The sequence below is a fragment of the Pelodiscus sinensis genome, chromosome 17 (genome assembly GCF_052426305.1).
Source record: "Pelodiscus sinensis isolate ZL-2025 chromosome 17, ASM5242630v1, whole genome shotgun sequence".
Taxonomy (NCBI): Eukaryota; Metazoa; Chordata; order Testudines; family Trionychidae; genus Pelodiscus; species Pelodiscus sinensis.
In genome coordinates, this window is record NC_143068.1 from 29,283,014 (window position 1) to 29,299,280 (window position 16,267).

Consider the following 16,267-nt stretch of genomic DNA (forward strand, 5'->3'; position numbering starts at 1 on the left):
GATTTTGACTCCCTCAGAGATCTGATGGAAAGAATCCCCTGGGATGCTAACATGAAGGGGAAAGGAGTCCAGGACAGCTGGCAGTATTTTAAAGAAGCCTTATTGAAGGCACAGAAAGAAACCATCCCGATGCGTAGCAAGAGAGGCAAACCTGGTAGGAGACCGGATTGGCTTACAGGGGAAATCCTTGGTGTACTTAAGCACAAAAAGGAAGCTTACAGAAAGTGGAAACTTGGACAAATGACTAGGGAGGAGTTTAAATGTATAGTTCGAGAATGCCAGGGGGTTATCAGGAAGGCGAAAGCGCAAATGGAGTTGCGACTGGCTAAGGATGTGAAGGATAACAAGAAAGGTTTCTACAGGCATGTCAACAAGAAGAAGGTGATCAGAGAGGGTGTGCAGTCCCTAATGGATGAAGGAGGTAACCTAGTGACAGAGGATGTGGGGAAAGCTGAAGTACTCAATGCTTTCTTTGCCTCTGTATTCACGGACAAGGTCGGCTCCTGGACTTCTGTGCTAAGCGACGCAAGATGGGAAGAAGATGGACAGCCCTTGGTGGGTAAAGAACAGGTTAGGAACTATTTAGAAAAACTAAACGTACACAAATCCATGGGTCCAGACTTAATGCACCCAAGGGTACTGAAGGAGTTGGCAAATGTCATTGAGGAGCCTTTGGCCATTATCTTTGAAAAGTCGTGGAGATCGGGCGAAATCCCGGATGATTGGAAAAAGGCAAATGTAGTGCCCATCTTCAAAAAAGGGAAGAAGGACGATCCAGGGAACTATAGGCCGGTCAGTCTTACCTCGGTTCCTGGAAAAATCATGGAAAGGATCCTAAAGGAATCCATTTTGAGACACTTGAATGAGAGGAAAGTGATCAGGAATAGTCAGCATGGATTCACAAAGGGCAAGTCGTGCTTGACCAATCTGATTAGCTTCTATGATGAGGTAACTGGCTCAGTGGACATGGGAAAGTCAGTGGATGTTATATACCTTGATTCTAGCAAGGCTTTTGATACGGTCTCCCACAATATTCTTGCCAGCAAGTTAAGGGAATGCGGATTGGATAAATGGACGGTAAGATGGATAGAAAGATGGCTAGAAGGCCGGGCCCAGCGGGTAGTGATCAACGGTTCGATGTCAGGATGGCGGTTGGTTTCTAGTGGAGTGCCCCAAGGTTCGGTTCTAGGACCGGTTTTGTTCAATATCTTTATTAATGACCTGGATGAGGGGATAGATTGCACCCTCAGCAAGTTTGCAGAAGACACTAAGCTAGGGGGAGAGGTAGATACGCTTAAGGGCAGAGATAGGGTCCAGAGTGACTTAGACAAATTGGAGGATTGGGCCACTAGAAATCTCATGAGATTCAACAAAGACAAGTGTAGAGTCCTGCACTTGGGACGGAAGAATCCCAAGCATAGTTACAGGCTGGGGACCAACCAGTTAAGTAGTAGTTCTGCAGAAAAGGACCTGGGGGTTACAGTGGATGAGAAGCTAGATATGAGTCAACAGTGTGCCCTTGTAGCCAAGAAGGCTAATGGCATATTAGGATGCATTAAGAGGAGCATTGCCAGCAGATCCAGAGATGTCATTATTCCCCTTTATTCGGCGTTGGTGAGGCCACATCTGGAGTACTGTGTCCAGTTCTGGGCCCCCCACTACAAAAAGGATGCGGACGCATTGGAGAGGGTCCAGCGGAGGGCAACCAAAATGATTAGGGGTCTGGAGCATATGACCTACGAGGAGAGGCTGAGGGACTTGGGTCTGTTTAGTCTGCAGAAGCGAAGAGTGAGGGGGGACTTGATAGCAGCCTTCAACTTCCTGAAGGGAGGTTCCAAAGAGGATGGAGAGAGGCTGTTCTCAGTAGTGATAGATGGCAGAACAAGGAGCAATGGTCTCAAGTTGTGGTGGGAGAGGTCCAGATTGGATATTAGGAAAAACTATTTTACTAGGAGGGTAGTGAAGCATTGGAATGGGTTACCTAGGGAAGTAGTGGAGTCTCCATCCCTAGAGGTGTTTAAGTCTCGGCTTGACAAAGCCCTGGCCGGGTTGATTTAGATGGGATTGGTCCTGCCTAGAGCCGAGGGCTGGACTTGACGACCTTCTGAGGTCTCTTCCAGTTCTATGATTCTATGATAAGGGGATGGTTGGATGAAAGAACATGATCTTGGTAACTAATTGACCATTCATTACCAGTTGGAAATAGGTCAATGGAGGGATGATAGGAGTTGCTATAGGGAACTTTCTGGGTGTCTGGCTGGTGAGTCTTGCCCACATGCTCAGGGTTTAGCTGATCGCCATATTTGGGGTCAGGAAGGAATTTTCCTCCAGGGTAGATTGGCAGAGGCCCTGGAGGTTTTTCGCCTTCCTCTGTAGCATTGGGCACAGATCACAGCTGAAGGACTCTCTGCATGTTGGGGCCTTCAAAGTATTTGAAGGCTTCAATATCTGAGACATAGGTGAGAGGATTATTCTAAGAGGGGTGGGCGAGATTCTGTGGCCTGCACTGTGCAGGGGGTCAGACTAGATGATCATAATGGTCCCTTCTGACCTTAAAGTCTATGAGTCTATGAGTCTATGAGTAAATAGGAATTAGATGTACCAAGGACTTAATAGGCCCTGTCTTACCTTCCACCAAGTTCTGCGATCAAAGTATATGCTTTGCTACATTTTGAGATATTCTATATCTCTGTACACTCATCCAAATATCTTCACACTTGTCACAGTTAACAATGCCTAGCTCTTAGATGGTGCTTTTCATCTACAGAGCTCAAAATACTTTACAAAAGAGGTCAGCACCCATAGCTCCATTTTACAGATGGGAAAACTGAGTCTTAGAACAATGACAACAATGTCATCAAATGCCCACGGTCATCCAGCTGGCTAATGGCCAAGCTAGGAGTAAAACCAAGGTCTCCTTTGCCCCACAATAGTGTGCTGTCTGCTAGGCCAGACAGCAAGGGGAAGAGCAAATTCCCAGACATAGGTACAACAATTTGTACGGGGTGTATACCACACATAAAAACCAACCAAATGCATAAGCTCTGTGGGAGGGAGAGCGTCCAGAGAAGTGGGAGCCATCACCCACTCTACCATAGCCCAAAGAGTGAGTCAGATACACCCAGTGTTCTTTGGCATGGGAAAGACCCATGTGATCATAATGTGGTACCTCCACAGCTTCCATTAAACTAAATAGCAAAGTTTAGTATGCTACCCCGAGCCTTCCTGTTCTCCCTTTGAAGTCAAGAGGAGCTTTTGGCATTGGCTTCGCTGGGAGCCGGGATGATCAGCTTCATTTTTCCTTTAAGTAAACACAAAAGAGAACTTGTTGCAGTGGCGTCAGAATATGGTGGTACCTGGGACATCATGATGTTGAAGAGACAAATGGCCCATTTAAGCATTCCTTGATGATAGTCAAGAAAAATAGGATGATGCCCAAAGTGATGAGAAAACCTCTTATTAACTTTACCGTTGTTATTCAAATCAACAGCCATGAAACAAAGAAAAAAAAATCAAAGAAAAAAGTCCCTATAATACTTAAAGCAAGAAGTCAGACCTTTAAATGGACACAAATCCTATTGATTTGAAATAGTGAAACATATTGATTTTCTGACCTGTTCGCTGAACATAATCTGACATTCAGCAATTAATGGAGTCCAACACAATGAGACATGTTTTATTCCAGCTGAAATGAATATGTGCACAGAAAATACCAATTACTTTGCCTGGAAGGCTCCGTATTTAAGGAGCTTTTGCTGTATTTATATTTGCTGGAAATGTCTGAAGGTTTGTTTTATTTTTTATGGATGTGAAGGGAACATTCTTTAGAACCTGAATAAAGAAGTCTCATGCTGCACTTTCGGGTCAGGCCCCCTGGCATCAGAATGTAAAAATGCTACTTCAAAAACAACAGGAACAGGTTGGTATTATGCTGGTTTGAGTAAAATTCTCTGCTATCAGCTGGAAACAGTGTGGAAAAGGTTGGACTGCAGCTGTGTCTGCAAGTACCTTGCCTCGGTGTAATTTATTGCAGTTTCCTACGTTCTTTGTGTCAGCTCCTGCTTTTGAAAACTCCATGTGTGTAAACATTTTCAAATATATATATATATATATAAAACACAAAGAAGCCGTTTCAGAGAAATAGGAACACATAGCAGGACTGAAATAATAAATAGCTTGCCACAGAAAGGATTTTTCTCCAACAGTTTTATCTTGATAAACTGAGACAGGACAAAAAGGCAACTGTGAATCGATCCGGCGTTTTTATGCATTGGAAAACCATGTTGAATCGCCAGAGTTTATTAAGAAGGGTAAAAAGACAGCAGTAGAATGACTATTTCTTGAGGGGAGATGGTTACACTCCTAGACCCTTATCCTGCAAACCCTTCCTGACTCAGGTAGTCCTTACTCTCACATGATTAGTTCAGTTGTCTACTACCTGACTCTCCAGGAACACACCTAACTTTGAGCATGCAAGTATCCCATATGCTTAAGTGTTTTGCTGAATTTGGGTTCTGAGTGAATAACGGTATGCAGGATTGGGTCCACGTGACATTTATTCTAAGGACCAGTTCCTGCCCCCACTGTCCTTGGCAGCAAAACCCTCTCTGAGTTGAAAGGGACCAGATTAAGCCGTTAGAAAGGTCCATTAAAACCATCGAAGAATGAAATGTTTGAACTTCTCCATGTCCAGGGTTTTCAGCTCCCAAAGATGACCTGAACTGCTGCCTGGCAAAAAGTTCGGTGGGATTTCAGAAGGGGTGTCAACAGGATTTTTTCCTGGCTCGGTAGCATAGGATGTGGCTTGAAGGATTCTTAATAGGAAGCTTGATTTCCTAATGTCATTTGATTCTGAGCCTGGGAATTGTGGGCTGAGTCATCCCTTTCCATTGTGCAGCCTCTGCTGAGGCTAAACGCGGAAGAAAACCAGATAGGGACACTCGGGTGGAGTTCCCTCCCGATCCTTTGGTCAGGGAATTTGACTCTGAGTCTCTGGCTATTTTTCCTCCTCCTCCTGTGTGCTTCTCTGGTCACAGCAGCCTCAGGGACCTCCCTGAACCCTTTAAAGAGGGATCTCTTGTGAAAACAGTCTGGCATAGACCAAGTGATAATGCCCGTGCTGAACATCTAGGGGTACTCCATGGGGTCGGGAAAGGGGGTGTATGTCACCCCAACCCAGCTCAGAGAAGCCCCTCCCTCCCACATCCCTGCACAGATCATAATCTTAGGGCAGAGCTGGGGAACCTTTTTTGGGTTGGGGACTGCTGACCCACAGAAAAATCAGTCAGGGGCCAAACACAAGTGAAAAGCAAAAACAAAAACAAAACAAACAACCCCTCCCTGACGTGCCCCCCAAATGAGAAGAAAGACACTCCCCACATTCCTCTTGGCCACCAGAGCCTACCGGGGCCCAGCCTAGTAGATTTTGTGTGCTCCAGCCTTGCAGTGTGGCAGCATGGGGGCTGGAGCACCAGTGTAGGCTCCCCAATGCTGGGGGGGTGCTCTGAGTCTTGGGGGCCAGATCCAGGCAAGCCGGGGGCCACATCTGGCCCCCGGACCTGAGGTTCCCCACCCCTGTCTTAGGGGGAACCCTCTGCAGGGTCCTAGGAAAGGAGGGATGATTTTAATGGCAGTTGAACTCTCTCCGGGTATGTCTACACTACCCCGCTAGTTCGAACTAGCGGGGTAATGTATGCATACCGAACTTGCTAATGAAGCCCGGGATTTGAATTTCCCGGGCTTCATTAGCATAAGCGGGGAGCCGCCATTTTTAAATCCCCGCTCGTTCGAACCCCGTGTAGCGCGGCTACACGGGGCTCGAACTAGGTAGTTCGGACTAGGGTCCTATTCCGAACTACCGTTACTCCTCGTGGAATGAGGAGTTTTGCGGAAAAACTTGCCAGCTGTCTACACTGGCCACTTGAATTTCCCCAAGAACACTGACTTCCTACTGTCTGAAATCAGTGCTTCTTGCGGAAATACTATGCTGCTCCCGTTCGGGCAAAAGTCTCTTTTGCACAAAGCTTTTGTGCAAAAGGGCCAGTGTAGACAGCATAGTATTGTTTTCCGCAAAAAAGCCCCGATCGCGAAAATGGCGATCGGGGCTTTTTTTGAGGAAAACCGCATCTAGATTGGCCACGGACGCTTTTCCGCAAAAAGTGCTTTTGCGGAAAAGCATCCTGCCAATCCAGACGTGCTTTTCCGAAAATGCTTTTAACGGAAAACTTTTCCGTTAAAAGCATTTTCGGAAATTCATGCCAGTGTAGACGTAGCCTCCATGTACAGTCAAAAAGCAAATAGAATGCTAGGAATCATTAAAAAAGGGGTAGAGAATAAGACAGAGAATATCTTATTGCCTCTGTGTAAATCCACGGTACACCCACATCTTGAAAAATGCTTGCAGCTGTGGTCACCTCATCTCAAAAATGACATCTTAGCATTGGAAAAAGTTCAGAAAAGGGCAACAAAAATGATTAGGGGTTTGGAATGGCTGCCATAGGAAGAGAGATTAAAAAGACTGGAACTTTTCAGTTTAGGAAAGAGGAAACTAAGAGGGGATATGATAGAGGTCTATAAAATCATGACTGGTGTGGAGAAAGTGAATAAGGAAATGTTATTTACATGTTGCCATAACATAAGAACTAGGGGTTACCAAATTAAATGAATAGGTAGTAGGTTTTAAACAAACAAAATGAAGTACGTCTTCACACAATGTATAGTCAATCTGTGGAACTCCTTGCCAGAGGAAGTAATGACCAGGACCTTAACAGGGTTCAAAAAAGAGCTAGATAAATTCCAGGAGGATAGGTTCATCAATGCTTATTAACCAGGATGGATAGGAATAGTGTCCCTAGCCTCTGTTTGTCAGTGGATAGTTATGGTTACAGGGGCACTTGATGATTCCCTGTTCTGTTCATTCCCTCTGGGGCACCTAGAACTAGCCACTGTCAGAAGACAGGATACTGGGCTAGATGGACCTTTGCTCTGACCCAGTATGGCTATTCTTATGTTCAGGGCTCACTGAACTGCAGCGAGCCCCGCTCACCAGCCGCGCTGTCCGGCATTCTGTGCATGTTCAGATCGCCCTAACCTGGCTCTTCCAGGTTACAATCTACTCGCCACGGGTGAGTAGATTGTATTATTTGTCGAGCCCTGCTTATGTTCTTATACAGAAGCCATCCTAGATCAGGCTTTGTTTCATCAAGCACAGCTAGCTAAAAACATGTCATCAGGGTTTCCCCAAACAGACCTCCTTGACAACAAATAATAGAGCTGTTTCTCCTGGAGTATATTTACTTTTTCTGTTATCCTTACTGGCCAAGGTCAGGGCAGAAGGCTGCTACAGAGTGGGGAAAAGGCAGTCCAAAAAGGGTAAAAGGCCTGTTAATTTGGGGGGCTGGGAGAGAGGAACTGTAGGACAATTAGGAGCAGCTGGCAGGGAGCTGGCTCAGGCCGATTGGGACCAATTGACTCCACTTCAGGCCAGATGGAGGCCTTTAAAAGCCTCCCGAATTGGGGCAGGGAAGAGTGAGAGGATGGAAGGAGAGACAGAGAGCGTGAGACAATGTACCATCAGTTGCTGATATAGAAACAGCAGGGGAGGAAGTCCCAGAAGGAGTCACTGGGCTCCCTACCCCAGAAACCAGCTACAAGCCCTAGCCCCTGGCAAAGGAGGAAGGCTGCCAGCTGAAATGCTAGACAGGGAAAGAGAGGCCCTAGACACTCTTGTCCCCTGTTTTCTCCCAGAGCAAGAGAGTTTTTAGTCATTACCATACATGAGCTCTCCAATCCACACCAATTTTTTTTGTTTTTATGTAATTGTCTCTTTTGATGTGTTGTTATCCCCAGCTGCTATGTCTATTGTTTTATTGTACCTTCATTTTTCATGGCCTGATGTGTGCAAGATGCTAGAAAGTGTGCTTGTTTGACTTGATTTTCAGTAGTCAAATAAAAGTTATTACCAATCTCCTTTTTTTCTCTCTTTTTTTTTTTTTTTTTTTGCTTTATTGCTTATCTCAGGAAGCTATATTTAGTGTGTCTGGAAGGATTTACTATAGCAGTGCACTATATCCAGCCTTTCCTGATACTCTATGGCTGTGTCTACACTGCACCCCTTTTCCGGAAAAGGGATGCAGATGAGACAAGTCGGAATTGCAAATGAAGTGGGGGATTTAAATATCCCCCGCTTCATTTGTATAAACATGGCTGCCGCTTTTTTACGGCTCGGGGCTTTGCTGGAGAAAAGCGCCAGTCTAGACGGGATCTTTCGGGAAATAAAGCCTTTTCCAAAAGATCCCTTATTCCTCATAAAATCAGGAATAAGGGACCTTTTGGAAAAGGCTTTATTTTCTGAAAGCGGCAGCTATGTTTATACAAATGAAGCGGAGGATATTTAAATCCCCCGCTTCATTTGCAATTCTGACTTGTCTCATCTGCATCCCTTTTCCGGAAAAGGGGTGCAGTGTAGACACAGCCTATCAGTGTGACACAGAAGAGCCCAGTTCAATAATCATGTCTTACCCAGATCTCTTAGGGTACATCTACACAGCAACACTATTTCGAAATAAATAGCATTATTTTGAAATAACTTAGTCTGCATCTACACAGCAGGCAGTTATTTCGAAATAATGTTGAAATACTGTCAAACTGGAGGACTTCTTACTCTGATTCCTCATTATACGAGGAGTAAGGGAAGTCGAAGGAAGAGGGCTCTCTTTTGAAATAAGACACACCCTTATTGAAGTCAGTAGGAGGCCTGTGCAAGGACTTCAGGATCAGATAAAAAGGTAAGAGATATCAAGGGAGTGGGTATCCTAGCATCCACTTTTGTTGCAAAGGAAAGGCGTTCTTTTACTTCTTTGTTATTTAATTGTATATGTTAAGCTACGATTACCCTCAGAGCAGCAATTAAGAAGCAATCACACAGGATTGTTTTTTGGATTGACTGTTTTAGGATTTCTCTGCCAGAGGGACCACAACCAGCCCAAGTAGTCAGCAGCATGGCACATCCCGGCTATAGCCGCAGCAGATTGCACTCTTCTGATAGACCTTCCATTGGAACCAAAATCTGCTCTTCTCTCATCTCCTCTGCAGCCTAATGAATACATCTCAGGAAAGAGCAAGGCTGACTGTTTTGTGCTGTCTTTACATATCTAATGACTAGACCCATTTAAAACAACTTACATTATATTTGTGCCTTCACATCACCCCCTAAGAATCCTGCACAAACTGTGAAATTTGCAATAACCAGTGCATGAAGCCTGTCATTTTCCCTTTGATTCCTGGAAAGCCCTGTACAAGCTGCTGAGAGTGCTACTTTGCATTTCCATAGGACCTTCTGTCCACAAACTGCCAAATGCTTCTGTAATATTAATATCCTGAGCCTAAAAATATCTCTGTGAGAAAGGGGAGTATTAGTCTCCTCATTTCACAAAGGAGGAAATTGTAGCCAAGAGAGATTTAGGGCCCGTGTTTTCAGCCATGGATTCAGATTTTGAATACCTGAATTTTTGGATGCCCAACGATATACACCAGAGTTCTGACCATCCACAGATTTGTTGACTTCAGCTAGAACTGTAGATGTACAATACCTCTGAAAATCAAGCTCAAGGTATAAAATCCCAGTTCCATTGATATTGATGGGCAGCAGACTGGCATGGTGGGACATGTGAGCTTGTTAATTATGGAAACAGCAGCATTTCAGGTAATTGAATGGAGAGAGTAGTTCAGCTTCATGTGGCATGACTTTTTTTATATGATCGTTTTTCTCATACCTTTTGCACCCAACATATTGCTATGGAGAATGAAAGACTTTCTATGGGTCTTAGGTAAGGAATTCATTGTTTTCACAGAACTCCCCCTCATCTATCAGACTCGAGTTCCTACATTCTGCTTTAATTTCTCCCTATCCCCCTTCTTGCTCCCTATGCCCTCCCAAGTCATCTTGCCTTACTTCCATATCTGAGCTCACTGTAAGTAGGTTATGTTGCCTAGCTCAGATCCTTGGTTATGCTAGGGAGTGCACAGTGCAACTCAGGAAGGGGGGTGGGAGATGGAGCACAAACATAGCTTTAATCACCTTTGTGCTCCCTCCCTCTTGAGCAACTGTACACAGGTTTCATTTCCTTGAATAAGCTAGCGCAACCTCAAGGCTGCTCTAATTTTCTTCAAATGCAAATAGTTATAGGGCTGATACAGGTGCTGGAAATTGACAGGATGCAAGGAAATCCCAGCCATCCACTCTATCCATTGGCTATGCCCCCTACAATATCAGCCATATGGGCTCTTTGCTATTCTAGACTCCTCTTCCATGTCAACCAAGCATGCCTGTATGAGGTCCAGTATCCAGGAGCAGTGCAATGCAAATCAATTGTACCACAGGAGAGAATCTGGGCCTATATATGTAAAGAAATGAATGACAAGGATTATGTCTCTATGATTCTCCTCCTCTCATTTTCTGCGAAGAATTAAAAATAACTTGTGTGAGAGACAGAGAGAGTATAAAATGACTAATTTATGTCTCTTAGGAAAGCAGCCAGTGCATAGCACTTTTGATAAGGTCACACAGAAATTCCATAAAGGATTTGAGCATTCAGGGTGACTGCACAGGTATGGATCTGGATATTAAAGGCTTCATAAATCCACATTGACACTATCAGTGTTAATATCTCTAAAAGACATTTTTGCAGCCTGTTGCGTAAAAAGTTAGTATGGGATATAAAAGGGGTCATCATGTTGGCCCAGTAGACCAAGGATTAAAAACAAACCATGTAGAATACACCACAGAGCCATGACCTATAGGCTACGTCTAGATTGCATCCCTTTTTCGGAAAAGGGATGCAAATTAGACGTATCGCAATTGCTAATGAAGCGGGAATTTAAATCTCCCCCACTTCATTAGCATAAAAATGGCTACCGCGTTTTTTCGGCTCAGAGCTTTGCCAGAAAAAAGCGCCAGTCTAGACACAGATCTTTCGGAAAATAAAGCCTTTTCCGAAAGATCCCCAAGGGATAAGGGATCTTTCGTAAAAGGCTTTATTTTCCAAACGATCCGCATCTAGACTGGCGCTTTTTTCCGGCAAAGCTCCATGCCGAAAAAAAGTGGCAGCCATTTTTATGCTAATGAAGTGGGGGAGATTTAAATCCCCGCTTCATTAGCAATTGCCATATGTCTAATTTGCATCCCTTTTCCGAAAAAGGGATGCAATCTAGATGTAGCCATACTGTTTTATTGGATTAATTAAAAATAAAAACACTGAGCTTTCAAGAACCACTGGACATGGGACAGCAGAGCCCATGTAGAGTGACAAAATGTAGGCTCAGCCCTAAGACCCCAAACTCAGGAATAGAGAGAATCCTGAAGGGAAAGATGTCAAAAAACAGGAAGGGGTAAGGACTGCTTTGGATTTGACTATATGTGCCATTGGCTTCAGGGGGACAAAAGTTCCACCCTAATAACATTTCTCCAGAACATTTTATCTGAGGACTTAAAAGTTCATTTTCATAGTATTCAGGATTCACTGTTGTGGTGTCCTGACAAATCTGCCCCCCTCATGCTAATCATTTGGCTGTGTGCATTCGTGTGTGTGCTCGATCCTGCGTGTTGTGTTGACTTGCGTAAGTAGTCAACACAGCAGACTTTGAGAAAGCCCCCAAAGACAGCAAATAAGGATTGAAGGTGCCCAGCAAGGTTTATGGTCAAATGAGGTACAATAATAGTTGTCAGACTCTACTGAACCATTACACAAATGTACTCCTTAACAATTCCTTAGTCAGTGCCAGGAATGAGACTCTGTCCCCTAGGCCGGGCAAAGACAGCTCCTCCAAGACACAACTTTATATACAGGTACAAACAAGTTACACATCACTCCTGATGTATCAGGTTGCCATTCTCTGACGTTAACTGGATACTACCCATCACCTTGCGCCTGGTGGTTCGATTAGAACATATGCATCCATTGTGCTGTTATTTCAGACCCTTTCCTGAACTTGGATTAGTATCTTTGTGGAAAGGGTGGGTGGGTACCAAGGTCCTTTTTAACAAGGTGTTGTTACCATCCTTTGAATGTGCTTTTTATCTTATGCCCAGTACCAGTTACAGCGGGTACCTAGTTCCAATTACTGTTGTACACCTGGGCCTATTACCAATTAGTGTTTTATACTCTCAGCCTGTTTGTGTCAGGTTCCATGAGCAGAAGCCTACCTCTTGCTCACAGCTTAGCTTTGCTTTATATTAGCAAAGTCTTGACTATTGTTGGCTAGGCCTTACACCAAGCCTGTGATACCTGGGCATATGTTTGAGGCCCACATCTTACTACATATGACTCCATCACCACCGTATCTGAGCACCTCATGTTCTTTAGTACATTCCTCCTCACAAAGTCCTGGAAGGTTGGAAGCAGTAGTCCCCCAATTTTACAGATGAGGAACTGGGTTATAGAGAGACGAAGGCCCAAATCCTCTCAGCATCTGTTGATTTTAATCAACATGAGGAACCTAAATATTGCCTCAATGACTTGTCCAGGATTGTTCAGGAAAACACAGTGTCACAGGGAATGGATCCCAGTTCTCCTGAGCCCTCGATGAGCATCCTAACTACTGAACTATCCTTCTCAATGCCACACAAAACCCGCAAGTGGCAGGTGAGTTAAATATAAATGTATTGATGAGTAAGTAAAGGAGTGGATGAGTTAGGTGATGTGCCAAGCTTCAGAGTATATCAGGGCTATACACTGCCCTCTTTCAGCACCTTCAGCCCCCAGAACTGTCCAGCATGAAGGAAGAAGTGCGAGTACAGTGGTTGCCTGAATTCAGAATTTCCTAGGTTTTCCCAGTTCATGTTATTTTAATATTTATATCACAGATCAGAATTCTATTTGAACAATGGCATTAAAGATCTTCCATTATCCAATTACTTAATTTCCCATTTATGTAATGCATAACCTGAGACGTTTAAGTGACCTCGTGAAATGCTTTCAGATGTGCAGACAGGGTTCTATCGATTCACAGATTTGCATTCCAACATTCCACTAAAAACACTACAGGTGCCTTCAAAGGCATGGCCTTGGGTAAGTATGAGGGATTACTTCAGGCAAGAAAAGTAAGATGTCCCAGCTGACATCTGAACATCTCAGCTCATGCAATATGAGAAGCTGGCATGACTGCAGACACATTTCCAGCTGCAATTTCACTAGACAGTGTGACCAAGTGGTAATTCAGTGCAGCTGCCAAGTTCCATGGAGTATTGATATGAAATGACTGTTCAAGGTTTCCATGGAACAACTGCATTTCTTAAATGATGTGAAAACATCTCAGGCTACAAGTATGAGAAAGCTCGGTAATTCTGTGCAGTTCTCTAGGGTCGTTCTTTTTAATGGGAGGTTCTCCCTTTTATTATATTTGTTTTTTCTACCCTCAAAGTATTATGCCCTTTATTGTTCCATTACAACAAACTGTGTGTGATGTGGTGGAGAAGAGATCAAGGAAAATTGAGTATTGAAGGGGCATCTAAAGAAGTCAGTAAAACAGTGTATGCAATTGTGTGTAGAGTAAGCAGTGTGTCTCTTATGGCTCATGCGCATAGTGTAGCCATCCTAGGAAATGTATAATCATTAAGCACACTGTGCAAACACATACAAAAATAGACACAATTTTCTGCAGTCTTGTTCTAATATTTTCCTTTTGAATAATCTCTAAAGCTAAGCAACACGTCTTGACAGCCCCTGCATATTAAGGTAAATTAAGATGCATCAGGCGGTGCCCTACGGCGCCAGACTGAACAACCAGTGTATTTTTTTCAGAGGCATTTATTTTTGAGTGACTGACTACTCCTGAAATGTGCCAAATTGACAACCATTGGACACTGAACTCTAAATATCCAGCAAGCAAGTTCACAACAGGCAATATCAGTGCAAGCTTCCCTCTTCATTCCCCACCAATACCGTTATTGGAGTCATCACTACTAGTCTCCATAAACCATTTAGGACCTGATTTTGCAATGAGTTCACTGTCTTTAAGGCTGAGGTGCTGAGCAGGATCAGCCTGTGGCCATTCTCATGACTGTGGCTGGCACTGAGATAAATTGTGATGTGCCTTGGTTGAGTGACTTTAAGCCTCCAAGAAGTGCAAAAGTCTTACGGCTTTCCCAGCATGCTTTATTACTATGAAATAGATAATAAAAGCACTTAGCAACTCTGGTTGATGATATCATCACCTATGCACTTGCTAGCTATTATAGACAACATTATCAGAAGACTCCAACTGTGTGTAATAATAGCTACCTGTTACATAAAAGCTCATACTTGATTTATGTGAACATGTGATTTCTAACTTTGTAATATTAGAAGTGTGAATCTGTCTCGCCTAAAGCTAAGAACTTTTGCACTTTACTCATGTCTGAAATTGGAATATATGCACAGCCTAACTTTCAGACCAGTGGGATTATGCTAATCCCTCCTAAAATGATCCTAATCAGAAGGTGTCACTGGAGAAAGATAATGGTTTGGATGGCCTAATAACTTAAATAGTAAGATAAATGTAAGTATTAAACAATAACAGTTCTGATTTGTGTTGTGAATGGAGACAGGACTACGACTAGCCAGGATAGTGAGCTGGAGTCATTAATGAATTTCTTGACATTATTCACACCTATGTTTAAGAAAAAATTATTCTCCTAGCCCTTGTCTATACTAGGTAAAACAGAACATGTAATTTCCCATTGCTGGTCGTAATGTGAAATCTGTAATGGAGACAGGGTTCATGTGTTTTAGATGCCAGAGCCTTGTCTAGGCTATAGCTTCTGCTTTTTGTTACCAGCAGTAGGCTGTACTAGTTGACAGTTATAAATCCAGATCTTGCAAGTGTGGATACAATCCTAAGTAGTGATTTTTCAACAACTGGCATCACCTATAAGCAAGTACTTGAGGCTAGAGGGAGTAACAAGGCAAGTTATACAGTACAATCAGAGGGAAGCAATTATTCTATTAAAGGCTTCTAAGATTTCTTCAGGTGGAAGATAACATTTAACATGCTTTTATCTCTGTTATTTCCCTCATGTAATATAAATAATATTAAAAGACTAAGGTCCCACTCCTGCAAAGACTTACACAAATGAGTAACCCAGGGAAAATAATTAAGACTGCTGGAATGTCTAGATTTAACTGTGTTAAGTCTTTGCAGGATTAGGACCAAAAGTGCTTACTATAATTAACTATAGCATTAAGTGTCAATAACAAGTACAGCACTTTTGAAAACACAGACAAAACCACTCTAATTAATATATTTATTTTGGGAGAAGTCATCGTGGAATGCTTTCTAAGATGCCTTCTTCCCAGAAGCAGGCCAGCTTAGTGTAAACGACCTTATAGTTAACCACTCGTGGAGTAGGAGTGTTTTATTTCTAAGAAGTGCCATTAGGAAATCAGAGGGTGCAGTGTAGAGCAAAAAGCTCCAGGTCTTATCACATTTCCCACCAGTGGCACTTGGAGGTTATTGAAGAGATACAGAAAGCTAAAAATGTGCCAGGTTTCGTTGTTAGGATTTTATTATTATTGCTACATAAGTTATAATTAATTACAATGCAGAAACTGAATGATAACATTTATTGCAAATCTCCCCATCTGATCAGTCCTTGGATTTACTACATTGAGGCAATGTCTACACTACAAGTTTTTGTGACAGAGAGTATGCTAATGATGGATTAATTAGCATGAGTCGCGATGTCATTAGCATATTTTCTGCCAATGCTTTTTGCGCAAAGGTTATTTTTGCGCAAAAATAAGCAGTGTAGCCACTTCCATTTTGTGCAAAAAAAACCCCCTTTTGCGCAAAATCCTTATGCCTCTCCGGAATCTTGCACAAAAGGGTTTTTTGCGCAAAATGGAAGCAGCTACACTGCTTATTTTTGCGCAAAAACCCCTTGTGCGAAAAGCATTGGCAGAAAATTTGCTAATGACATTGCGACTCATGCTAATGAGTCGATCATTAGCATACTCTCTGCCGCAAAAACCTCGTAGTGTAGACAAAGCCTGAGTTACGTAAACATGTTAAAAAGAGGGACCACATACTCACTTGTTCCCTTTCAGTTTAAGCCAGTGGTCTCCAACCTTTTAAAGCATGAAATCACTTTTTGAATTTAAGTGCAATCCAAGATCTACCTCAAGCCTAAATACCCTTGTACAATACCCAAATACATATTTGAAGTCCAACTAGTAGCCAGTCAACCAAGAAAGATAGAATTTGACTTTTTTTTTCTGAGTCCTAGATGTTA